This window comes from Triturus cristatus, chromosome 5_1, assembly GCF_964204655.1.
Source record: "Triturus cristatus chromosome 5_1, aTriCri1.1, whole genome shotgun sequence".
NCBI classification, from domain to species: domain Eukaryota; kingdom Metazoa; phylum Chordata; class Amphibia; order Caudata; family Salamandridae; genus Triturus; species Triturus cristatus.
In genome coordinates this window covers 539,401,147-539,427,283 of record NC_140587.1, presented here as the reverse complement: position 1 = coordinate 539,427,283, position 26,137 = coordinate 539,401,147, and positions in this window count along the sequence as shown.

Here is a 26,137-nt window from a genome sequence, read left to right as displayed (position 1 = left end):
TTATCTCTCTCCAAATAAAGAACATACTGGAACCAAACTAATTTCCAGGACTCATCTTTCAATTGGCGACAATTTGAAAAACCCATACTGCGCAGGGGCAGTCTACATTCACCTTCACCCCTGGATTTTAATTCTACAACAAATGTGAGTGTTTCTATAAAGTTTCCTGAAGTTTTGAACATGTGGAGCCTTGCAAGTGACTTTACTGGCACTGTGAAGTGTAAACAGATATATCTGGGTTACGTTTTCACAAGCGGTAAATGTCTGATGGAGCTCGGTGTGATTAAGTGCCATACGGAACACTAGAATCTGTGGGAATTCTTTTTTTTAACCGACCGCTATCATTTACTGCTTTCCATAATAACGGAATGAATAACATTAACTTATTGTCGCGCAGTGCTGTTCGGAGATAATTGACTGTTAATTTCGGCGATAGTGAGATCTTATCTGCGGCATGGAGGGAAGGCGAAAATCAGCAGTTTTCTGCATGTGAAAGTAATGTGTCTGGGAGATTGAGAGACTTTCGCATGCATGGCATTCAAAGGAGATGCTTATCTTCAACTTAGAAGTCCGTTACAAGCGCTCACCTTCGCGCGCTTCCTCTCGCTCTGCACGAGTTCTGATCGTGTTTATTTCCTCGTGGAGTCCTCACATGCATCTCTTCTCGTTCTGCACGAGCTTTCGTCACGCTCACCTTCCTATAGAGGTCCAGCCACATTCATCTCGTTCTTCACGAGCTCCTCCTCGCGTGCACTGCTAAATCAAAGCCTAAACCTTCAAGGACTCCAACTTCCTATAGAAAATACAAGTTTTACAGCGGCCATCTTAACTCTATGGGCCACAGCTTTCTTCAGTACATGGCTGTCTACCCTGGCGGCCTTCTTAAAGTGGATTCTACAATATTCATTTCCAAATGTATTCCATGCCTACAAGCAAATTCCTATTTCCTCCACGGCAATTCTTGAACAAAGGATTTATCATAAAGAAAGAAGGAAAGACAATAAAGGAAAGAGTTCATCATCAATTTATTATTTTAGTTAGTTGTTTTACTTAACAACATTTTCTTACAGGTACCCTGTTCATTGGTCAAAGAGAGTGTAATTGTGTTAAGACATTTACTTGAACATAATTGTTTATCGTGACTTATAGTTATGGCTGACCAAAGTTTGTCTGCACCACCTACTTTTCTTGCTACTCCTGGAGAGCCCTCTGTTTCATGGAAGGAATGGAAAAAATTGTTTCCGACTTACGAATTAGCAACAGGTGCTGACAAGTACGGTCCTGTGCGTAGACAAGCCATATTACTCCACCATTTAGGAGTTGAGGGGAGATATTTATATGAGGATCTTCCAGAAATATCTTTAGGTATGGGGGATGGTCAGCCTAATAATGTATATGAAATGACATTACAAATGCTTGAAATTCGTTTCAAAACAAAGATTAATACTGTTTTAGAAAGACATACATTTTTCTGTCGTATTCAGAAGGTTGATGAGGATATTGCAACATATGTTGCTGCGCTCAGGGGACTTTCATTAACATGTAAATTTGGAGAATTAGCTGATTCTCTTATTCGTCACTAAATTGTAAGGTGTATTAATAACAAAAGGGTTCGAGAGAAACTTTTAATTAAAAGATCCTTCACTTCAAGAAGCTATTCAAATTGCTAAGGGGTTGGAGCACACAGATTTGTGGATTAAAGAAATGGATAAATGCAATAGCTCAATCCTGTGTAGGGAAAATGCATCAAAAGCACCAGAAGTACATGCTGTTACTGATGAAAAGAAAAAGGAGAAACCTGTCACAAATCTTCCCCCTTCTAACAGACCTAATGAATCTAGGAAAGCAACTCCTTCTTTTACTCCCAGGTTTGATTCCAGAGTTGTTAAGTGTTACAGCTGTGTGGCTCCTGGGCATATTGCTTCTAGTACCATGTGTATGGGGAGGAATGTCACCTGCCGAGCTTGTGGTAGAAAAGGTAATCTGGCTAAAATTTGCAGAACTAAATCACCATTCTCTCAAGTACAAGAAGTACAGTACACTTGTGAAAGTGTGCGTGAACTAATGTTGAGTGTGGAAGTTTGTGAAAAGTCTAAACATTCAAATGTTGAACCTCATTTATCGATTGATGATGTTCCCAGACAAAGTACAGACAAGTTAGTATAACCTCATTCTCATTAGACCAATGTGGGATTGAAATGTTAGTAGATTCGGGTAGCTTATATACTTTGCTCTCTAGAGAGATCTTTTGCACTTTTGCACTTATGCTCATGACAGAACCATTCCGTCATGACCATGGAAGGGGTTAATTAAAATAACATTCAAATTCAATGAAAAAACCAAAGGTTAAACCACTACAGTTAGGAAAACTTTATTTATTTTTTCTATACAAACCAAACGTAAACTACACAAATAATATAAATGATAGGCTGAGGGTGATACATCTATACCAAACCGTAGTAGGCTCTCCGGGACTCCAGAATTCATATCTAGCCCTGTGAAGTACAAATTAAGGGGAAGAGAGCAGAAACAAAAAACTGTATCTACCCGTTCAAAAAAACTAAGTATCATTTCACAAAAAACCAGAGCAACTAAATTTCAGGGATACGCAGTTGCTGGGGAAAAAGTGTTGACAGTGACAGAAATACATGACACGGAACAGGAGCCTTTAAGAGATTTAACTAACAATGCCCAGAATGATGGAGGAATATCTATTACTGGGCATGTTGAGGAAGATTTCTGGGGGAAATTAGAGGCTATGGTAAAAACTTTGTTGGAACCAATTTTAGTAAAACTGTGTAGGGTGGAATCCAGGTTATTGCACCTGGAGTCCTCTATGTCCAATCTATCGAATATCGTAACTATAGTGGACTCACAGAACGCTGATATTCAACCAACAAATTTGATTGACAGAGGAGATGGCAGCAATGATAGGGAGGTCGATCCAGCGCAGACTAATACAGGATCTAGTATTACTAGTGCCTTAAGTAGCGCTAGGAGTGCCCCGAAAGAAAAGACACCCGTGGTACAATCCTTAGGTTCCAAAAGGAATCCCCTTACCCCTGTAGTAAATCAGAGGTTAGAGGAGGGAACCAGTGCGCCGCGAAGACAAGCGGTCATTGATCTTCCCCCAGAAGCCACCCCTTATGTAATCATATTGGGACCAGTGCCTGCCCTTTCAGCAGGAGAGCATGAAAGCTATGAGCAACTGCTGAATAAAACAGCGTATTGGCTTAGTCAGAATACCCCTGGGGGAGCTAACCTTATTAACAACATAATCATGGTACGCAGGGTCAGCTGGATTGGCAGATCTAATAAAACAGTGTGTGGCAACTGTATTATTGTTAATTTCAACAGCCCCTATATTGCGGGTCGCCTTTTATCAAGGGGAGTATGCCCACAGTCAACAGAGGATACCGCAATTAAACTTTTACCCTTGGGGTTTTTTTATAGGCCAATACCCTGGAGGAATCGGGCAGGATTTAATCGGGAGGACAATCTTTCTGGGGGTGGATGGTCTATGGTGGGACCTCATTTACATTCTGCTCCTCCTGTGTTGCCCCAGCCAATAAATAGCAGACTAAATAATATCTGTCATAGACTCCCAATTCAGAATAGATATGAGACCCTGTCCGGTCTGGAAGCCTGTGATTGACTTGGGGAATCTGATATCTCAGGAAGTGGGAGTAAGACTGACTCAGGAGTGGCAGAGGATAGACCACATAGGAAGAGTCGAAATAACTTCATCTCCTGGAATATTGCAGGGTTAGCTGCCAAGATAGTGAACCCCCTATGGATTACTTTTGTCAGACAATTTATGATAATTTGTCTGCAGGAAACTTGGTTGACTGAATGTAATTTTCTTCTAGAGGGATATAAGGCATATTTTGTACCAGCAATTGTATCTAACAGAGGGAGACCAAAGGGGGTAATGGTCATTTACGTTTCTGTAGCGCTGACATGCAAAGTTCGTGTTGTATCTTCCGCCGATTTGGGTATTCTTGCACTAACTCTGCAAAGTGGGAATTGTATGGTTGGTCTGATTAATTTTTATAATTCAGTTTCTACATGCTCCGATCAAAATCACATAACTGCTCTGAATAGTTTTATTAATAACTCTATGAGACATACTCTACATAATCTCATGGTTGTAGGTGATTTTAATGTTCATCCCTGCGGCAATCCATTAGCTACAAGTATTTCTGAGTTGTGCTCTCCAAGAACTCAAGTCTTCCATTTTGAGCATTCAATTGAAGGGGAGTTGTTAAATGATGATTAATGACCTCGACATGACATCAACCATGGCTCTGATGGACCCAAATATACGTTTTGTGGTGCCTACTTTTAAGGGCAATGGGAAGGGGACTTTTATTGACTTTGTGCTGATTACATCTTTTATGCAAAACTTTGTACACTCCTTCCAAATTGTCGAGAGTGAACATAGTGATCATAACCCACTCTTACTTTACTTAACCAGTCCCTGGGTAACGAAACTAGGATCAAACCCCATTCTCAGCATGGCTAATGGGAAGCGAAGACTAAGATGGTCTCAAGTAATCCCGGAACTGTTCTACAATGATATATAATCTGTATGTGCATATGAAATAGTCATCTGAACACAGGGGGGACATCAACATACGAAGGTTCTAGTGGCTTTCCAGACTGTCATAGATAAGGTTACTGACTTGTTGACAGTACCAGCCATGAAACAGATAAAAGTGGGCCCAAAATGGTTTGATCAGCAGTGTTCAAAAACAGCAAGAAGTTTGAGGGTTGCTCTTGCTTCTAGACCCAGAGTGCAAGCTGACGTAACAATTTGTCGTAGGGATTATAAAATAGCATTAGCTACACGTAAGGAAGTTTTAAGGGATGAGGCCTGGAATGAGTTATTGGACCCTGAAACACTCAAGGACAGCTCAAATTTCTGGGGTATATTAAAAAAAACATTTCTTGCCCAGGAGATAGGAGCAGGTCTTGAATTTTATATAACGAAGGAGGAATGGGAGGCCCATTTTGAGCAGATGTATGCCTGCCCCTACGAAGAGGATGATAGATCTGTATTTGGTTTTAACATTAAGAAGCTCAGGTTTGGGAGGGATGAAATAATGGAAGGTATTGTAGGCTTAACAGCCGGTAAAGCTCCTGGTCGGGATCCCTCCCGATCTATTCAAGACTCACCCTTCTTTCTGGGCACCAATTTTGGAATCCGTTTTTAACGCCGCAGTTCAACTAGGTTGCCCTCAGTCTTGGGGGACTTCACCTATAATACCTGTCTTTAAAAAAGGGGATAAAAGCAGTCCACACTGCTACAGACCTATTTCACTCCTAGACTCCATGGTGAAAGTAATGGGTAGGGTCCTCCTGCAAAGGCTCACCTCTTGGGTAGAGGACAATAATATCATGTCCGACTCCCAGTATGGGTTTTGTAGAGGCCGATCCACGACCACTCAATGTCTGTACTTATACTTGATTTTAAGTAAATATACAGTGGTTTATAAGGGGACTGTCCACCTAGCCTTCATGGACTTGTCCTCAGCTTTTGACTGTGTGAACAGGAAGAAGCTCTGGCAGTCCATGAGGGCAAAGGGGGTTGATGGAGGCATTGTGGATTTTTTAGAAGATCTACATAGATCCACCAGAGCAAATGTTAGATTTCCTCAGGATCTGAGCGTGACAAAGGACTTCAAAATCAAAAGGGGAGTCCAACAAGGCTATATACTGGCCCCTTTTTTGTTTAATTTTTATAATAATGACTTAGATAGTTTTTTGCAGGAAGTAGGGGCCGATTGTCCCAGAGTGGGGCGCCGGGGTATCCCGGTCCTACTATATGCGGACGATGCGGTCCTTATATCTAGGACTGAAAGAGGTCTCCAAGCACTCTTAACTGCTTTTAAATCTTTTATGGTAGACAGGGATCTCACAATAAATAACTCCAAATCATTCATTATGCAGGTAGGCCAAACCCCAAAAAAGAATTTTCAATTTAATGTGGGCAATGAAAAGATTCCCATCTCTTGCACGTTCTCCTATCTCGGTGTCCTTTTTGACAACAAATTGAATTGGGGCCCGTACATTCTGAAAAAGAAAGGGGATTTTACTAGGGTGAACGCAGCTATCTTTAATTTTGCCTCGAAACTGGGGAAAAAGCCTACTGGTGCAATGTTGCAATTATATAATGCCAAATCAGTGGCTATGGCATATTTTGGAAGTGAAATTTGGGGGTATAGCTCGGGTGAGCGGTTACAGATTGTGGAGAATACTTTCCTGAAACGCTTACTGTGTCTCCCACAAGGTACATCTAATTTAGCTGTTCATGAGGAGTTGGGGGTACAGTATATCAATGATATTTTTTCCCTGCGACCATTGATTTGCTGGTTAAAACTATGGTTAAACCCAGATATCCCCCTAACGCACATGATCTTAAAAGAGTGCTTGTCTATGGATAACTCATCTGCTGTACCCTGGTTGAATTATATCAGGAAAGGTTGATAGGCCCCATGGGGGGGACACCAAGAGGAACCAAACCTCGGGCCAAAATTGGAAAATAAATAGCAATTTTGCTGCAATAAAAAATGGCGGCCTGGGTCTGCATTGCTTAGTTAAGGGGAGGGGCGCTTGACTCTCCCCAATCCATTACAGGCCCAAGGGAGCCCACCTCGGGCCGCATTTCATTAGTGGAGTGAAGCATGCCTCACCAATCTTCAAGTCATCATAGGCCCCAGAGAGCCCACCTCTTGGTGTCCTTAAAAGCAGAGGGGGACCACGTGGCTCCCTCCCTGAGCCTCTAAGGCTCCAGCAACCCCATCCCAGGGGCTGCTTTCTACAATTAAAGGGAGGAGTCCCACAGGGCCTCCCTCCCTGAACGATTAAAGGCCACTGGGAGCTCAAATTTCCATAAAAGAGAAGGAGGCCCCCTCCCAGAGCCTTTGGATGGCCCTGGGGACCTCATCTCTCAAGGCTGTTACTATTAAAAAAAGGGAGCCGGGCCATGCAGACTCCCTTCCTGATCCATTAACGGCCCCCGGAACCTCATCCCCCGTAGCCAGGCTCGGAGAACCCACCCCCTGGACAAATCAGTTTCCCTGCCCACACCGCCACAGACAGGGAAATTTGTGTTTTCTCCCACATAGTGGGAACATTTGTAAAACTCCCACCAAGATGGAGCCAACACAAAGTATGCCCCCAACTGGCAGAGCTTTAAAAAACTCCGACTGGCTGGGAGCAGACTTTTTATCTGTTTCCCTGCAAGATATTGCTCCTGCCCAGAAGGAACAGCATAAATAGCTTCTCCCTCTCCCAGCACTACAGCTCCCCCAGAACCTCCAACGTCTGTATGGTGAGTACCTTTGGTAAGTTCCCTGGGTGGCCACCAGGGCACACACCTTTAATTAATGGCATCCCTGGGGCCAAAAACGGTTTGGGGAGGGGGACAGCAAGGGCCCTCTACCCTTGAAATTAAGTAGTGGGCGCACTGCATTTACCATGATTCATTGGGGCAAATTGAGCGCTGTTATGTGAGGGAGTGTGTTCCCACCCTCCTTCTGTTTGAAAAGGCTCCCTGGAGATACTGAGAAAATGAGCTTGTGCTTATGCACCTGCACCCAGTGAGTGATACAGAGCCATGAAAAGACTTTGGGTATCATTGCCAGCACCTCCAAAATGGCTTGTTGCTCTCTGTTGTTCAAGGAATGAATCCAGAGTTACACAGCGCAAGCTGCATCAACAAAGGAGAACAATTTAAAGACTACTACTGAAGCCAATCAATCAGGTAAGTTATAGAGCACACTACTTACCAGTGAGGGTCTCAAGGTGCTGGGGGTGGTTCGGGCAGCTCTGAGTTCATCCAAAGAGCCAGGTCTTGAGATCCTTTTTGATTATTTGCAGTGTAGGGGTTTTCTCTGATGCTAAGGAGGAGTTTGTTCCAGGTCTTGGTCACAATGTAGGAGAAGGATCTGCACCCAGTTCTGGCTCTGTGGATGAGGGGGTGCCTTGGCTGGGGCTAGGTCGGCGGAGCGGAGGTTTCTCTTGGGGGCGTGGAAGGAGATTCTTTTGTCGAGGTATTAGGGTCCAGTGTTATGAAGGCCTTTGTAGGCATGTGTGAGCAGTTTGAAGGTTATTCTCTTTTTGACGGGGGCCAGTGGAGGTCACTGAGGTGCTGGGTGATGTGGTCACATCGTGGGATGCCAACATCAAGTCTGGCTGTGGCATTCTGGACAGTCTGGAGTTTGCAAAGGAGTGTTTTGTTGATTCCGGCGTAGAGCACCTTTCAGTAGTCCAGCCTGCTGGCGATGTGTGCGTGGGTGACGGTCTTCCTGGAGTTAGGGGGGATCCATTTGAAGGTCTTGTGGTATATGCGAAGGGTGTTGAAACATGTGACAGACATCGCATTGATCTGGTGGTTCATGGTGAGTGAGGAGTCGGGTATGATCTAGAGGTTGTGGGTGTGATCTGTGGGGGTGGGTGGGTTTCCGAGGGAGGGGGCCACTAGGTGTTGTCCCATGCGGAGGGGGTGCATCTGAGGATGAGGACTTCCGTTTCCTCCGAGTTGAGCTTCAGGCAGCTGCTGCTCATCCAGGATGCGACGTCCTTCATTCCTTCCTGGAAACTGTGCCTGGTGATGTTCCTTGGTGACGGCGAGGAAGAGGTGGGTGTCATCGGCATAATGAGACTATGTTGAATCCGTGTTTTCTGATGATGGTTACGAGGGGGGGCATGTAGACATTGAAGAGCCTGGGGCTGAGAGAGGATCATTTGGGTACTCTGCATCTGATCTCTGTGGGTTCGGAGAGGAGGGCTGGAGTCTCATTTTTTGTGTTCTGCCAGAGAGCAACAAGTCCAGTCTAAGGCAGTTCCCTGGATACGGGCGTGTTGGAGTATGGCGGCTAGTGTGTGGTGGGAAACGGTGTCGAAGGCTGCTGAGAGATCTAGTAGTATGAGGGCTACAGCGTGGCCTTGATCGAGGAGGGTGCAGATGTCGTCAGTGGTGGCTATGAGGGCAGTCTCAGTGCTGTGGTTGCTGCAGAATCAGGATTGAGATGAGTCAAGGATGTTGGTGGTTTCAATGAAGCTGGGTATTGGCGACTTTCTCGATGACTTTGGCGGTGAAGGGGAGAAGAGAGATGGGCATGTAGTTCTTGAGGTCAGTCGGGTCTGCGGAGGGCTTCTTGAGGAGGAGTTTGACTTTGGTGGGTTTCCAGTCGTAGGGGCACGTGGCTGTTTTTAGGGCGCAGTTGATTGTCTGTCGTAGTTCTGAAACTGAAGTAAGTGTTATCATGCACTGCATTTATCAAATGCATTGGGACAAATTGAGAGTTGGGATGAGAAGCACTGTGCTTCTGCCTCTTCAGGTTAAGTAGTGGCCCTGGGGGATGGCGTCTCCAGGGCCTTTTAAAGGCTTAGAGATGGGGGTTGCGTGGCTCCCCTCCCCTTTAAAAAATAAAAAGACCTTGGGAATGGGGTCCCCAAGGCCTAATAAGGCTTGGGGAGGGGGGCACACAGCTCCCCTCTCCTTTAAAATACAGAAGGCCCTGGGGGATGGGGTCCCCAGAGCCTAATGAGACTTGGGGAGGGGGGCAAGCTAATTTTTTATTGATATGACCTTGGGCGATAAGATCCCCAAGGCATTATTAGGTATGCCCCCTGCGTTTAAATTTCGGCCCTGGGGAACGGGCCCATGGGGGACTAAGAAGGCTTGGGGAGGAGGGGCCGCATGGCCCCCTCCCATTTTTATTGTATTTGGCCCAGGTGGAGTTGGTCTCTGGGGCCTATTAAGGCTTAAGTAGGGGGGGTGCACACCCTCTTCTCCCCTTGAATTGTGTTTGATCCTGTGGGATGAGGTCCCCTGGTGCACGGCAAAGACTGTGCATGTTATGTAGTTGGCAGCTAGCTGGTTGTTTGACCAGAAGGCCTGGCAGTAGCTCAATCCCTGTGATCAACCCGCTGCTGTGCGCAGCATGGTGTTGATTGCTTGTGGGGAGTTGGAAGCATGGCTTGGCTGCAACACAGGCCTTGGACCAAACAGATGTCGTACACGAGAAAGGACATGTGCAGTGTGGGGTTGGCTTTCCTCTTGGTGGCTGCCTCTGGGGAGTTGGGTGAAGGGCCTGGCTCCATGTGGCCAACCCGACGCTGCGCACGACCAATGTCTGTGCGCAGCGCAAGGTTGGCTGCCTGCAGAGACGGTCAACCTGCCTCTAGGTGGGCTGGCCACAAGGCCTGGACACAGCGTGGGTTTGACAGTCTGTCACCTGAGCTAACTATAACTTACGCCCCAACAATGCACTTCTTATGACCTCATATATTACATCCCTCAGGACATTGTATGTGTGTGTGCATGCGTGTGTGTGTGTGTTTATACCTACCTGTAAAGTGTATGTATGGATTTATAGCTACCTGTAAAAAACTAAAAATTTTGTTGTAGAGGCATGCGGGGTAAAGGCATGGTTGTGGTAAAGACTTGCGGGGTAAAGGCATGCACAGTAAAGACGCATGCATTGTTAAAAACGCATTGTAAAGGCATTCATGGTAATGGCATGCATGGTTCCATCATAAAACAGTTTTCATACTTTATAGTATTGACTAGACTTTGATGTTATTTTCACTGGGGTATACAGAGTATGTGTTTCTAATCCCTTCCATCACCTGGAGTAATCTTTGACTCCTCATCTTCACTACTCTGTAAGAGTCAACTGGTGAATGGGACTCCCTTCCTGAGGGACTAAGGAAAAGGATTCGTAATAGCCAGAAATATCTCAAGTGTGCCCACAATTGTTAATAAGGGAACCATTAGGGCCAGGCTACCACTATGTCAGGCATAAGCACAAAATTGTTTAGCGTGCTCATAATATGTAAAGGAAGGGATCATTATGGATGGGCTACTATTTTAATGTCCAACTACAATTTTGCAGGGCAATAAAAAATGGCTCTTTTCATTTACCTAAGTCCTGTGGTGCAACTCTCACAGTAAGCAAGACCATGTGTATTTTAAGTACCTGGAGGAAAAGACCAATGGGTACCATTCTCACTTTCCCACATTAAGAATACCAAAAGGAATCAACTGGACTGTCTGTGAACACACAGTTAATTGTTAAGTACCCCTGCTGACCTAAGTGTGCCTTCATCTCACTGCAACAATATTGTGGCACATCTTTGATACTCAAGTAACCCTCAAGTACCCCTTTTGCGTGCACGCCTTCCCAGCATGACACCAACATTATGCAGGGAACATGCAGGGGTCCTGCACCTTTTGTGCCACAGGCATTCACATAAGTATGTTTGTCTATGCTCACTCATTCAACTTAAGTACATGTCCAGAACCTCTGAACACCATAGGTGATGCACAGTTCATCGCTCTATTTTTTCACAAATTAGCAACCCAGGATTAACTGAAAACAATTTGATTTAACCTATATTTAAGAGATTATGCATAATTCTCTCTGTGTATGATATGTCCACCCCTATTGGGAATATCCCAGCTGCACTGAAGCAGATGGTAATGCTCCATAGTCTAGTCATAGTTTGAGGTCACCACATTTGCATTCACTTCATGGCTGTAATGCACCACTAAGGTAACTAATGGACTACGTAAGATGTCCCTTCACCCACCAGTTGTTTGCCGTCCCTGGCAGAACCTTAGTTTCCAAATCTGCGATTTCCTGTTAAGAAATCGCAAATTTGTCAGTTCCTAATTTGCAATATCCTAATAGCGAGTATGAATCCGCAGAAATCGCTATTAGGAAACCACAGGTTACATACATTCCCTTTTGCTATTCCCAAATAGCGATTTCTACAGATTCACTGTTCGAAGATTTCGTACATATGATCCTATGCCTATAGGCGAGAACCCACTCCAATTTATATCCATTTATTACCTACGCTACACCACTGAACTCCACTCCATGCCACTCTACTCTATGACACACCAATAAAATCTATTGTATTTTACTCCACACCACGTTACACCGCCCCACTCAAATCTATTCCACTGTAGAATACTTTAACTCACTCTAAGCTACTTTACAACAGTGCACTCTACGCAGCTCCACTGTTTGACACACTACTGTACTTTATCCAACTCCACTTTACAACATTGTACTACACTGTATGCCACTCTCCAAAATTGTACTCCTATCTATACTCCTACACTCCACTGTATAACACTGTACTATACTGCATGCCACTGTGCAACACTCTACTACACTCTACTCTATGACATAGTACTTCACTACTCCACTGTATGCCACTCCACTCTACATCACATTATTCCATTGTACTCTATAACACTTTATACCAATCCGGTCTACCACACTCTGCAACAGTGTATTGTACTGTACACTACTCCACTCTACAAAACTCAACTAGAATGTATGCCACTCTACTGTACTGTAGTCTATATCACCTTCCAATACTGTAAGAAACGCCACCACACTCTACTGTACAACACGGTACTCCAATGTATGACACTTTACTTCACTCTATACTACACAACTCCAGAGTACTCCACTCTACTACATTTTATCCCACTGTACTTCACTGTACCATACCCCACTCTTACCCCACACGTAATGATACTCCACTGTACAACACTCTACTTCACCCTACGCCACTGTAAAACACTCTACTTGCTCTATCAATGTCGATGACACCCTACTCTACTGTTTAATATGCCAGTCCACTGTACAACTTGCAGTTCCAGTCTACAATACTTGACCACTACATGAGACACCATGTCACCACACTATATACACTTTACTACACTGTACAATACACCACTACACTCTGCTCTGCTCCACTTTGTGACACTTGACTCTACGATTTGAAATGCATTTTTATTAAAAAATGTAAAACCATTGTAATTCAATGAGAATAACAAAGGTTAAAGCTTAGTTACAGTTAGGAAAACATGTTTCCCAATACATACCAACCTTATGCTGCATAAACTTTAACAATTCTACAGTTATAGTTATAACTTTAATTTACAATGTTTCCACCACCTTCAAATTATTGTAAGTAGCGCACCTTGCTACACACTCTTTTTAGCTCACTAACCAGACAACATATGCCAGATTGGGCAGACGTGAAGATTACTGCTGTTTCGATCACACAGTAGTCCATGTGCAGAGGAAAGTGGGAGACCCCATATGCTAGGTGGGGCTGCTATGAAGATTGCTGCCATGCAGATTGGGCTGTAGCTTGTGTGTAGAGTGAAGTTAGTGACCCCGTATGTCAGGTGGGATCACCGTGAAGCTTGCTGCTGTGCAAATTGGGCTGTAGCCCATGTACAGAGCGAGGATGGTACACTACATGTCAGGAGTGACAGCCAGGACAAGGCAAGGACCATGATCTGGTTGAGGCTGTTGTAATGAGGAGGAGGCTACCATAGTGATTGGAGCAGGCCAAAGCCTTGACTTAGGACCAAAATCAGAATTGTCACCCCCCTCCCCCCTGTGGGGAAGATCCCAGGAAACAGTCATGACCATAAGCAAGTAACCTAGGGTTTCACCTCCTCCATCTTACCCAAGAAGCATTTGAAACCCCTCAGTTCGGGCTTGGAGAAGGTGCAGAGCAGTAGAAGGAATACACCATAAAAAGTGTTGAGGGACTGTAGCGATATGCATACATAAGGCACCCCCCGGCATGGAAGAACACAAAGATAATTCATGTCACGCATATCAGGGTGCAACACACATCATTTTCTTAAGTCAAGGACACTCTAGATAGGCCCAATCATCTGCTTGGGGAGTTATGGAAAATTCCAACAAGGCCACAAGACAATATATTTGGAAATCCCAGCATCCAATTTGTTTGGCAAAGTATAAATAGCAGCGCCCAGTGCCCACCTTGCTTGGCAACTGGAATCTACAGAAAATGACTCTTACACTGGTAGCTCGAACCAAAACTTACCTGATCACAACAACCACTGCATTCAGAGGGACTGCTCCCGGCATCTTGTCATCGCTGCGGACACAGTTCTGCATTCCAGATGTGCCTGTAAAAGCAAAAAAAAAAAGAAAAATAAAGACATTTCCTGTAATCGCATGTGTACGCCCAGTGAAAACAAATATACAGCGCACAGTCAAGAAAAGGTTAGCGATACGCATTCAAAGGAAAAGATTAGATAACACGCATTGAAGAAAAGCGGATAAACTCGTATTTACAAACAAAACCTAAGCAATGCACATCCAATGAAATTTCCTAACAGCAAACGTACAAAAGTCCTGGATAGACCAGCAAAACAAAGGCCAAAAAGTAAACAAACAAGCAAAAACAAGTAACAAACTTAATCAATAGCGACAAGGTTACCGTTGTGAGGAAACCAGGGCTTGTTTCACCAAGGATTTTTAAGGGACAATTGTTCTAGTATGAAAATGATTCATGAACAGTGAGCGGCGTATGTGATTCAACAAGGCCCCCTACTCAGGGTCGGTGCAGGGTATGGGCAGTGTGGGCCGCTGCCCAGGGCCCCGCAGTCAGCCCTCCAACTTGGGACCTCACACTAATGCGAAAGAGTTAGACTACAGCATGAAAGGTGCCACCTTGCAGGTGGCCCAACTTAGAAGGCCCCTCTCCCCTGGCCTCACTGCTATGGTGTAGCTATGGTGTAGCGAGGCAAACCTGGGGGTGGGGTGCAGTCCCAATTGCAAGAAGGCACGTTCCTTAGCTTTGTCCTGCCATTAGGCCTCCTCTCCACCCACGCAGAGGCACAGCGGTAGGACTAGACAGATAAGGCACTAGACAGCTGCAGTCTGCCAAAAGACTTTAATCCTGATTAAGATCATGGTGGATGGGATAGTCCATCACAAACCTGACGGATATCCCGTTCACCATATTACAAGTTCCATAAGATATAATGGAACTTGTAATACGGTGGGCGTGATATCCGTCTTCCGTTGACTCGCCAGGCATACAAACAGAGTTGGCAGTGACAGAGCAGCATCAGCAGTCCAGTCTGTACATAAACTTGGAATTTCAATTTTCAATTTGCGATTCTTTCCAAATTGCCATTAGCAAATCACAATTCCTTATGTGAGAAACCTTTGTACTTTTAAATAGCGATTCCTAGTGAGTCACAAATTGACCTACCTCATGAATAATAATGAGATAGGTCACATTGTGCGACCCATTATGAATATTAGCCATCACAGGGATGGTGGCCTCCTGTGGTCAGCACACCACCATGTCTGTGATTGCTTTAAATAAAGCAATCTTTTTTTAAAAGCAGCCTGTTTGTGGAACCACTGCCAGTTCTTAAAATATATATATATTTTTTACATGCTCAAAGGAGAAAGGGTCTACATTGGACCCCTTCCCATTTTCAAAGGGTTATCACAGCATTCAAGAAGGAGGTAAATTATTAATATTTTGCAATCAGAATTCAGCCACCGAACATTAATACATACCACTGCGAATCAGTATTTGGAAGGCATGCCCTAAAAACGCATCTTTCAAACACCTAATCACTAACACGAATTGAAATTTATAATTTGAGCTTTTTTATATTTAAAAGCATTTTTGGTTCCGAAATGGCCCGATTCTGCCAATCGGACTGTTTCCAACTGCAAAGTGCTTTTTATATCTGGCCCTATATTCGTTGTTCCTCCATTCTCGTGTTCAAAATAGTTTATTGAATTTTATAATAAGCAAAGACAATTCAAAAAAGAGTACCATAGTAACTACCAAGAAAAACCTTTCTATTAAGAACAATATATATAAATATTTAACAGCTTCAATATAGTGTGAAGAATAATAAATTGAAAAGTGAAAGGAAGAAAAACAAAATATTATTATTATATAAAACATTTCTATTTTCAACAGAGCTAATTATAATTACCATATACTAATTATAATTAAGAGATAAAATAAAAATGATAAGTATGAATTAATATAATCATCAATCAGTTTCCTAAATTAATGATGAGAGGGACTATTATGAACAATACCTGACAAGGAAAAATGAGCACCCCTTCTAGGAAAAATAATCAATGACCTCCAAACATGAAAAGATAATAGTGACACATACTTCCAACATGCAGTAATAGGTTTTAGAGCAGCTGACAATAACAAATTTAGTAGTTTACATTTAAGTCAGACATATTTGTAGGAAGAGCAATGGATTTGCAAATCAAAATATTAAATGAAAGTAATTCAGAAAATTAATTTTTTTTTTTATAACATCCCAAACTTCACTCCAAAAGGTAAGAACAAAATTAGATTCAAAAAGCATATGTTTTAACGAACCTGGATGTAAATTACACTGCCAACAATTCAAAGTAGATAGAAGTTTAGCTTGAAATAACTTTAACGGAGTCCATAAGCAGTTAAAAAGAATAAAGGAATTTGTTTGATATAGTGATACAGGTAACCATCCTGAATTATTATTCAATCATATTTTCTTCCATGTATCATATGAGAAAGATGCTGAAAGTTCGTTATTCCAAAATGTTGAAATCATCTCAATATTGTTTCCTTGAAAATTATTAAATTTTTTATGAATTAATGAAACAGCGTGAGATGAAGAAGTAACTGCATGAACATAAATTGTTGTATCTGAATTAATATTTTTGGGGAAATTATCCAGAAAGTAGTCTAGAATAGAATTACATAAAAGCTCATATTTAAAAAAATCTGAAAGAGTTAAGCAAAATTTATGTCATAATCCATCAAATGATAAAAAAAGTATTATTATGGTATATATCTTTTAAATAAAAAATACCAGCTTCAATCCAGGAATGCCAAAATGTTACTGTTCAAGATAGTTTTAATTTAGGATTATGCCATAAAGAAATATCGAAAGAATGTGAAATAGTCGAATGAAAAAGAGAATCTAAATCTTAAAATATTAGCTTTGTAGATTTCAAAATAATAGATTAACAAGTGTTAGACATAGTTAGCAAAGTAGTTAAAGGAAATGCTGGTATTAAACTTTTTTCTATAATAAGCCATGTAGGGGGATTATTAAGGTGGGAATGATTAAACTAAAGAGAACTTTTTTTAATATAAACGCTTTATGATAGTTAAAAAAATCTGGCAAGCCGAAACTTCCATTACATTTAGCAATTTTTTATTTTTGGAGCCTATACAGGGTGTTTTATTATTCCAAAGAAACTTAGAAAAATGCCAATCAATAGTCTTATAAAACTGCATAGAAAATTGACTAGGAACCATAGCTAGGGAATAAAATATTTTAGGGGCTATTACCATTTTTATTGACTCAGTTTTTCCCCACCATGACAGATGTAATGCAGACCATTTAGATAATTTACCTTTAAGATGGCTTATAACAGATTCGCAATTTAATGTAATTGTTTTTTTAACAGAATTGGAAAACTGAATGCCAAGATATTTCATTTTATCGCTTTGCCAAATTATTTCTTGTATGTCTAACATATTGGTTGTACAAGTAATATTTAGAGAAAGAAAATCAGTTTTGATGGTATTTAACGTATAACCTGAAATCTGAGAAGATACTGAGATAACATCTGATGATGGAGGAAGAAAGGAATCGGGATTACTAATAAACAAAAGTATATCATCTGCATATGCTAATGTTTTGATGATAACATCCTTAAAATAATACTAGTGATAGCAATACATTTTCTAATAGTAGTAAGCAAGGGTTCAATAACAAGAAGAAATAACAACAGAGACGAGGGACTACCCTGTCTGGTACCTCGGAAAAGAAAAAACTGATTAGAAATTTGAACATTAATGAAAAGGTGAGCAGAAGGACTAGAATAGAGAGCAGATATCATGTGAATAAATGGATCCCCAAAATTAAATGCAGATAAGGTATGAAATAAAAATTGCCACTGACCTTTATCAGAAGCATTTTCAACATCCAATGCTAGCACTCCAGATGGTAAAGAAAAGGAAGACCCCTGTTCAACAGCATGTAATAAGTATTATTATTAGAATATCTATTTTTCATGAAACCAGATTGATCAGGATGAATAAGGGAATACAGTACGGAGGTCAATCTGATTGCAAGAATTTTATCGGAGAGTTTACAATCTTGATTTATTAAGGACATAGGGTGATAATCCAATACAATGGTCATGTCTTTGTTAGGTTTTGGAAGAACTATAATCAAAGCTTCAGTAAAGGAACCAGAAGTTGAGACTGAAGCACCAAAAAAGGTAAAACATTTAAATAAATGAGGACTGAGTTGCGAGGCAAATTCTTGATACAATTCTGCTGGAATACCATCAGGACCTGGAGATTTACACTTCTTAAGGGATTTAATAGCCAATTTAATTTCTGTCATAGTGATTGGTGAGTCTAATTTATCTTTGGTTGACTGTGAAAATTTAGGTAATCCATATTTATGCAAAAAATTATCAATCAGGGAGGGGTCTTCAAAATTAGGTACATTATATAAGGTTGAGTAATAATTTAAAAATTCATTAACAATATCCATTTGGGATACTGCAATATTTCCATTGGAACCATGAATTGAATTAATTTAAGTTTTATCTTTTTTAATACGTAAATAGTTTTCCAAGAGCCATCCAGATCTAATAGCATTAAAACAAAACTTGGCTTAAGTGTTAGAAAGTTGTATACCAGCTCTTTTACTTAATTTTGAATTAAACTCATAACACAACTTTTGCAATTTTATTTTAAATTGGGGATCATTAGATGTTTTGAAAAGTCTGTCAAATTTTGCAATTTGTTTATCCAATTCTTTAAATTTAGAATTGAATAATTTGTTTTCATGAGCCATAAGAGAAATTTATGTCCCTCTAATATATGCCTTAAAGGCATCCTATCGAGTTATCATGGATGTAAAACCTTCTTGGTTAAAAGTAAAATAATCCTGGAGTGCTGATAAGATTTTTGGTGTATTATATTTGTTAGAACAGCATGTGAATTCATACGCCATCTGGATTGAGCTTGACATTTTGGATTACGTTGGAGACCCATAGAAATGAGAGCATGGTCAGAAATATCAATATTATAGATATGCGGTGAAGTAACTGATTGAATTAATGTGAGAGAAACTAAGAAACAATCTAATCTTGAGTAAGAGTTATGTGGGGTTGAAAAAAAAGTGAACATTTTCTCAGTAGGATGACGCAACTGTCAAATATCAACCAACTTAGTTGTTTTAAAAATTACTTTAACTTAAAAAAAGCTCTAGGTGGTTGATATCTAGTTTGTGATAAACTGTCTAATAAACGATCACATATAAGGTTAAAATCTCCTCCAACAATAAGTGGGTCATTGCCTAACTTGAGCACTTCTGTGGTAAGAAGAGACAAAAAATTGGGGTCATCAGTAGTCGGGCAATATACATTAATAAAAAACATAACTGTATCTTGAATTTTAAGTTTCACTATAATATAACGACTGTCTGCATCAGAAGATTTGCTCAAAATCTGAAAATGTAAACTTTTAGCAAAGAGGATAGCAACACCATTTTCCTATGTACAGCTGGGGAAGATATAACAGTACCAACCCATTTTTTTGGCATATAAGCTAAGATCGTAACATCTATATGTGCCTCTTGTAAGAAACAAATATCTGCTTTCTATCCTCTTAAATATTCAAAAATTTTAGTAAATTTCACAGGATGTCTTAAACCTTTAACATTTGAGGATACAATTTTAATATTATTGAAATTAGCCATAACAACGAAAAGAAAATATATAGAAAAAGAAAGAGATAAAAAAACCTTTGAAGCATAAAAGAATACAAAATAGCAATAGGGAAAAAGGAGAACTAAAGAAACATACAAACACAGAAAATGACAACATTTAAACATTAATAACAATGCTGAAACGTTCACACGCTTAGCGAACATGACTGAACCATTGGTGCCCCTTCAAAAAATTTAACAAATAAGTTAGCCGGAAAAATAATGAGATTAATATTCAGGTAGCAGTTTCATAGGTATCCATGGGGAGCTGCGACTGCTGATCCAAAAATAGACTAAGGTCTTCAGGGCACTGAAAGAACATTGAGAAACCGGCTTTCCAAATACCCATAGTCGAAGGGTCAAAAAGACCATATTTGAAGCCAAGAATTTGCAATGGTGGTCAGAGATCAGAAAAGTCTTTGTGAATTTTAAAAGTTTCCTTTGCAAAGTCTTGGTGTATTAAGATTTTATTGCCATTAACCATCAAAGAATACATTTCACAGACTGCTTTTCGTAAGTAATGATAACGTAAAACTTTTTAAATCATTTGTTGCGGTTTATTTTTGTGTGGATTAAGATGAGAGGGAATCCTGTGAGCTTTGTCAATTTAAAATTTCTTAGGAAACTTTAAACGTAGGAGACCAGGTAACAAATTCTCCAAGTATAACCTACAATCATTACCTTCCACGTCCTCTGGAAAGTTACAAATACGCAAGGTATACTGTCTATTACGATTTTCCAATTCAAGAAGAAGGTTAGACATAGTCGGTATTTTTGCCACAAGCGGTGAGAAACTATCAATTTTAACTTTATTGCCCTGTATTTTAATTGCATTGTCAGATATTTTAATCGATTGACTAGGCATTTCTTTTCGTATATTTTTGATTACAGACACAATAGTATCTGTGCTAGAACGAATTGCTTGAATCTCATCCAGTAGTAAAGCCAGAGAAGGTTCACTAGATTCCACCATTTTTTATTTAACTGGAGGCGGAGAAAGATTTTGTTTCCTTTGATTATGTTATTTGCATATTTGCTCTCCATATGTCCTTAAATTAAAATTCTGCAGCAAATATAACATAAATTGCAGAATACATTTATAAAAAGGAAAAACCTTTCAGGATAAATAGGTGCAGCAACTAAGACTGACTGTGAGAGTGATTAGGCCACAGCCTCTCCTTTTCCTGAATGTTGCTCCGCCCACCTTACTGGAAGACTCTGCAGTACCTGAACCAGAAGACCAATGAAGAGTCAGGAGAGGTGAAGGACTCCCTCTGTCATGCAGAATCACAGAATAAACACCTCACTGGCAAGGAAAAAGCTTCAAAACGCTGCTGCCAGACTTTTAAAGGTATATTCCGGCATGTAAATGCTTGACACCGTCGATTAAGGACAGATGCGGTGAGGAGCTCACCGGGGGGCGGCCATCTTAACATGAATGATCGCGCAAATCCCTTGTTCCTCCCTTCTGAACAGTTCTTAGCGTTATACATCAGGACATCACTCCCACTGGGTTCGCACACACCAGATTAGTGTATTTATAGACTCTGTATTGAGAGTTTTTCTGACCGAAACTTACCAGCATCGGATGCGCATTGAGGACTCCCCAGCCGCTGCCCCTCCAGGGCCGCATGTAAAGAACTTACTGGAGACAGTCACTGCAGCTTCTGCATCCTCAAAGGGGAAGCGTTCGGAGTTCTGGTCATTCAGCTCCTGCTGGTGTGGGTAATACTGATTTTCTGGCCAGACTGGCCGGAATCTCTTGCTTGCCGGCGCTCTAACACTTTTGACTTTAAGAGTCTGAGTGGGACTCCTGATACTAGTGGGGTTTAACTTAAATGTCGCCTAATATAAATCCAGAATAACCACTACAGCTAGCAAGAGGGGAGTGGGACTCAGGGACCCGCCTATTAAAACACTCCAGAGTCCTGACCTCAGGAGACTTTGTATTGGGTGTGAATGACATATTTTAGTTCATATTCATATATAAATACTCCTTTTTTCAAAGAAGTAAGTATTTGCCTGGATAGTAATTTTTTGCTGCTGCTGAACATATTTTGAATTGTGTGCCTGTGTTCACACCCCTGTTTCTACCCCCACCCCACCAGAGAAGCCTTGGTGTGATCAAGCCGTGCTACCACTGAGAGTTAAGTTCTGAAGGGGTACTTGGTTCATTTAGTAAAGATTCATAGTAGGTCGGGCCCGAGTCATCAAGGGCAACATTTCTCAACCTCCACGGTAGGGCCCTGGAGCTCCTGCTTGCCCAGTGGCCCTCTGATAGGGGCTCTGACAATTGGTGGTGAGTGGTGGGGTGCCTAACATTTAGGGGCATTGGATGCCGGTGTTGCATTGGTCATTTCCAATTTACACCAGCAGTACAATGAGTCCAGTCTTGCACACAAAGTTGGCACACAGAGACAATGGAAAACACAGGGTTGGGTAATAGGCCTCCGCTCTATAGATCTGATGAAGGATTTTTGGTGCGACCGCGGGTGGAGGGTTCCAAGGAGTTGGGACAGAGGGGTCCTTAATAATTTCATTAGGAACACGTTTGAGGTACTGGGTGAAAGGGACGAGGTTATGGTTGACTCCAGGGAGGGAACCATGTTAGGAACCCAGGGAGAGAGCACTGTGGAGTCAGGCTCTTGGATGTCCTTAGGACAGATATAGCCCGGACACATGCAGAGTGTCCCCCCTAATGCAATTTCCAGAGTTTCACCAAGTCACTCACCTCCTTTATTATCTAGAATTTCCCATGTGTATACACCACCTTAAATTTCTATGGTACCACTTTCACAAATTCTAGGAGTAAATCCCTTGGGTGGGTTGAGTCTAGCAGAGACCCTCAGCTTATAAATTGCTCTTCAGAAAGCTGTGGCTGAGGAAGAGGAGAAGGCCAAAGAGCTGGAGAGGGAGAAGCTAAGACTCCCCCATCCGGGAACAAGATGGGAAGAGGCGGGTGAGACATAAGGAATGGGCTCAGGAACAGAAATTGAGAGAAAGGGAGGAGAAACAGAAAGAAAGGGAGTAGAAACAGAGAGAGTGGGAAGAGAAATTGAAGGGAAAGAAAAAAGAACTGAAGAGGGAATGAATAGCCCTTGAGAAAGAGAAACTTAGGATGACAGCAATAACAACTCCTTCTGGGATAGGTGAGTCTACAATACATCCAGTTCAGGCCAGGATGCGGTCAAGGTTCCGAGAGATGTGATACATATGTATGAGGAAGGTCAGTACATCTTGGAACAGTTTGTGAGCTTTGAGGTAGCTTGTAAGGCACAGACCTTGAATGAGGTGTCTAAGGCAGCTGGCTTAATGAGGTGTGTAAAAGATGAGGTTATTGGTTGAGCGTGGTGGAAACCCTTCTCAGGCAACAACCACAATCATTCTCAGGATAAACTAAAAAAAATAACTAAATTAACCTGTGCTTAACCTTCTGGTAGCTTGGCACAAAGCAGTAATATTTACCAAGGCAATCTGTAAATTATTTAGGCACCAAACAAATAGCAATAAGGTGAAAACACAACACAAGAAAACCCCCAAAAGGTGAGCATATTTTAGTAAATGTCATTTACATTTAATTTTAATTCCAATCAGTAGAACTGGGGACATGCAATGTAACTTAAAAAAAAATAGCACTTAAAAGCACAAAGCACATGTAAGAAATTGGTTTGTTGGTTGACTGGCGTGTGGGCCCTGGTCAAGTAGCAACTAGGGGCCAAATGTAGGTAAAACGGTTTTTGCGATTCTCAAATTGCGATTTTTAGGGAATCACAATTAGAGAATCGCAAAACAGAATGTAGGTAGGAATTGCAAAATATTTTGCGAATCCTACATATTCCTAATTTGCAAATCGCAAATTGAGATTCGCAAATAAGGAATACCTTCCCATTCATTCCTATGAGCTAGAAGGCCCATAGGAATGAATGGGAAGACATTCCCAATTTGCGATTCTAATTAGAGAATCGCAAACGCAATTTCAAGGTTGCAAGGGTGTCATTAGGACACCCTGTTGCACCCCTGAAATAAGCATGTGTGCACATGTGGTGCACATACATGCGCTAAGGGCATGTATGTGCGCCACATGGCACGTTGAAAAGTGCATTTTTCAAAGAAATCGCAAATTACCACCAACCTGAAATTGGTGGTAATTTGCGATTCCTTAAGCCAAAATTGCACAACTTGGGTGCTTCCTACACTGCATTTAAGGAATCGCAATTTGGGATTCCTTAAATGCATTTGCAAAATAAGGAATCGCAAATTTTGCGATTCCTTATTTTGCAAGTGGGTTTTTGTCTGCTACATAGCACACTGCCCAAATTGCGATTGCAAACGCTGAAATTCTGCGAATTTCCGAGCTTGCGATCGCAATTTGGCTTCCTACATATTGCCCTACATTCCTTGTCAGGATGAGGCACAAACCAACCTTTAATTAAATGTGCTCAACCCTCTGGTAGCTTGGCACAGAGCAGTCAGGATTAACTTAGAGACAACGTTCAAAGTATTTGCTGCACACTTTAAACAGTGATAAGGTGAAAAAAACACAGAGAAAGGTTCCAAAGTTAGGATAATAGACATTTGTTTAATAAATTTAACACAACCAAAACGGCAAAAATCCCATCAGTGGAACCGGTGATATTCAATTTTAAAGATTTTAGTGAAAATGCAGCCCAAAAGTGCAAAGCGCCAAATGTGGATAGCTGGTTGCGCCTGACCGGGACAAAGTCACAAGTTCATACAGACCACAATGGAGCGCATGTGGGATGCAGGGACGTAGGTCCTTCGAACTGAGTACCTTAAATCCTGGTTTGTGGAGTGTTGGAAGGATCCACATCGAAGATGCTTTGTGCAGCCAATGTGATGCGTTGGTTTTGAGATGTAGTGAAGGTCCGATATGAAGGCCTGCTTTGTTGTTACGGTCCCGTTGACGGGGCTTGCGATGCAAAGTCCAGCATCAGGGATGCGGCACGCGTTTAGGGTGATGCGTCAGTTCTGAGGAGCTGCGAGTCTGCAATGCGGAGTCTGGCATCTTCGTCAAGGCTGCCCTGGGAGGAATGTATTACGTTATTCCGCAGCGAATCACAACGCGGTCATTACAACGACCGCGTTGTGATTCCGAATACCATTACTCCGCAAGTCGGAAAAACAACTTGCGGAGGGGGGTGCTGGATGTTGGAATAGTATAATTTACTATTCCAACTCCAGTCTGTGCAGACACTAGGGAAGGTGTTGGATTTTAAATCCAACACCTCCCCCCCCCCCTCCGGAAGTCGTTGTTCCGACTTGCGGAGTAATGGTATGCGGAATCACAACGCGGTTGTTGTAACGACTGCGTTGTGATTCCCTGCGTTTACAAAGTTTCGGGGGAAACGGAGGCCTCTGGGGTACCTAGGCCCTGGGTACATAGTATACCATATAGTAGGGACCTATAAGGGTACCCTAGAATCCAATCTGGAGTGTACCTAAAGTACATGCAATCAATTTAGAGGAGAATGCAGCTACACTGGGGTCCTGGATAGCAGGATCCTAGTCAGACTAAGTCGAAAACAGTGATACATCAGCAAAAACTGGGGGTAACCATAAGAAGCAGATCCTACTCAAAGTGAATCAAACATGGCACCATTGACTGGGATGCACAATATATAACTGATCCCAAAAGAGGATAAACAGTGAAACAATCAGAGTGCACCTCTGTAATACAGTACTCAGTATTCCCTGTTATACCCCACATTTGGTTCTAGACAGTTCTTCTCCTTTACTTATCAAAGCTCCAAACTGCTTGGGGTAACAAAAGACAGGTCTGGAATGGTATCGGATACCTTCTTGTGTGCATAAGGTAAAACTCTTTAAAATCTAAGTGGGGCTGGTGTTAGACCTGACAGCCTTAAGGCTGTTTTCCCCCAAACTTTTTGCCAGCTTGCCTCCAATTTTGTTGTATTCGTTTTGTTGGGCTTAGGACTCTGAGCACTTTAGCCCTGCCAACCATTGCTAAAGTGCATGTGCTTCTCCCCTAAAACATGGTTTGCTTGACTGATGCACATTTGGTATATTAAATTTCAGTATAAGTCCTGTTTATGTGGTCTGTAAATTAAATGCTACTAGAGGGTCTGCAGCACTCATTGTACCACCCACACAAGTAGCACTTTGAACATGTCTCAGGCCTGACATTGCAGAGCCCATGTGTGCAGCTTACACTGCCATGTCGACTTGTCATTTAAAACCCATCACCAAGCCTTAAACTCCCCTTTTATCACAAATAGGTCACCCCTAAGTTAGACCCTAGGTAGCCCACAGGGCAGGGTGCTTTGTAATAAAAATTTAGGACATGTACAGTTATGGTTTGCATGTCCTGGCAGTGAACAACACCCACATTTGTGTTTCACTACTGTGAAGCCTACCCCTCTCATAGGTTAACATTGGGAATCCATATTACACTTATCAGCTGTAATTTCTGATTGAGAAGGAGTAGCTCTGTCATGTTTTGTGTCATTGGAATGGTAATCA